We start from the raw sequence: 2263 nt of genomic DNA on the forward strand, positions 1-2263 counted from the left end.
TTTATTTATTTATTTATTTATTTATTTTTAAATAGCATCTCACTAAGTTGCCCAGGCTGGCTTCAAACTTTTAATTCTCCTGCCTCAGCCTCCCGAGTAGCTGGAGTTGCAGGCATGTGTCACCACATGGGGCTTCCACACATGATCCTATTGACTCCCTCTGGAGGCTCTCTCTCATTAGCTGTCCCCGCTGCACAGATGAGGCCAGAATGGCTCAGAGAGGTTAAGTGGCTTTCTCCAGACCACCCAGCTCAGCAGCGGTAGACCCAGAATTCAAACTCAAGGCAATCTGGGTTTAGATTCCGGACCCTGCCTGGTACCAACTTTTTAACAAGAGAAAGGAAAAGCAGCTGCACATTCCATGCTTATTTAGAACCACGATTCTTGTTGGAGTAATTTCACTCCCAAGGACCATTTCAACTCTCTAAACACTCACTCAATGAAACTTTGCCCATTGATTCTGTCATCACCTAAAATTTTGTGCATCTTGAATTTTATTTCGGCCTCATTAATCCTTATTAACTCAGGTGAACATCACTCCCGTTTCACAAAGGAGACACAAAAGGTAATTGGCCCTGTAGGTAGAAAGTGGCAGATAAAATCTTCACCCTTGCCTGTAATCGCAGCACTCGGGAGGCTGAGGCAAGAGGATCGCTGTGAGTTGGAGCTCCAGGCTAACAGGGACTGCACAGTGAAACCCTGCCTCAAAAAGATAGATCATTCATTCATTCATTCATTCATGCTTATACTATGCTAATTCAACATGATAATAAACATTATTTGTCTTGATTACTGAAACTTTGGGCATCCTCTTAAATATCTTGTTTCACAGCTAAGAAGATTTTTTGGTTTTTGGTTCTTTTTTAGAACTGGAGATTGAACCTAGGGGCAGACACTCTGCTACTGGACAACATCCTCAGCTAGCTAGCTTTCTAGATAAAAGGTCTCACTAAATTGCCCTGGCTGACTTCAAACTTGCAATCCTCCTGCTCCAGCCTTCTAAGTAGCTGGGATTATCGACATGCACCACTACTGGCTAGTGAGATATGTTTAAAGGTCTTAAAAAGTAAAGAAATTAAATAGCTGGGTTAGGGTTTGAGCCTCACTGCTATGTATTCCTCCCCAGCTAAATACAAATCTCACTCCATCTTTGTGATCTCCCACCTGCTAACACACAGAAAGGTCTCCTGCAGGTGTCGAGCTAAAATAGCATTTCTGACGACCACGATATTTCCTCCTGTTCAAAAATTTCAGCAAATAATGACCACAGCAAAAGATGGCAATGATGAATGAAGACCAAAAGATAGGTCATTGATTATGCAACCGTTTCAACTGATCAGGAAGGAAAGACTGGCATTTAAACAGCTCTGAAAAAGAATATTCATAAATGGTGCTCAGAAATGGACAGATAGCACTGTAGAAATTTTGCCTAATGATCATCAGTGACTACCACTGGATGTGGAAATGCTGATTTAAAGTTTCAAGTGGAGCCAGGCGTGGTGGCACACGCCTGTAATCCCAGCACTTGGGAGGCTGAGGCAGGAGGATCTTTGGGAGTTCGAGGCCAGCCTGGGCTACAAAGTGAGCTCAAGGCCAGCCTGAATGGCATAGCGAGACCCTGTCTCAAAAAGACAAAAATAAATAAATAAATAAAGTTTCAAGTGGAGAACTGGCAGAAATGAAGAAAAGGTTGTTGTTAATAGTTTTATTGTGGTACCCTTCGAGAAACGCCAGGATACTGCATCTGTTTGGGAACCAGCATGAAATGTTTAACAACTCTGTATCAGGACACTGTGTGTAACAGTAAGAAGAATCACAATTAGCGGCAGGGCACAGCCCAGGGTAGAGCAGCTGTGTAGCATCTGTGAGGCCCTGGGTTCCATCCCCAGCACAGCAAAAATAAGAATAAGCATAATTAATAATGGGTACCGGACACGGTACTAAACACTTTCAGTATGTGCAGTCATGTTGTCCCATGAGAAGTCACCCCCATTGCTCAGGTGCAAGTAGCCTCCTACCTAGAAAGAAGCCGGGGCCGGGGATATAGCTCCGCGGCACAAGCATCTGCCTGGCAAGTGCAAGGTCCTGAGTTTGAGTCCCAGTACAAAAAAAAAGAAGCTGATCAGAGATTAGAACCAAAGCACAGCAATGTCCTTCACAACCATTCGCACCAGGGGAGGGAAAGTGCGTCAGTTACTTGACTTGTTTGGTAAAAGTACCCTAAATTCCTGACTGCTTGATTTTTTTTTTTTTTTTTTTTTTT

Source organism: Chinchilla lanigera, unplaced genomic scaffold (assembly GCF_000276665.1).
Source record: "Chinchilla lanigera isolate Chin_1 unplaced genomic scaffold, ChiLan1.0 scaffold00044, whole genome shotgun sequence".
Taxonomy (NCBI): Eukaryota; Metazoa; Chordata; class Mammalia; order Rodentia; family Chinchillidae; genus Chinchilla; species Chinchilla lanigera.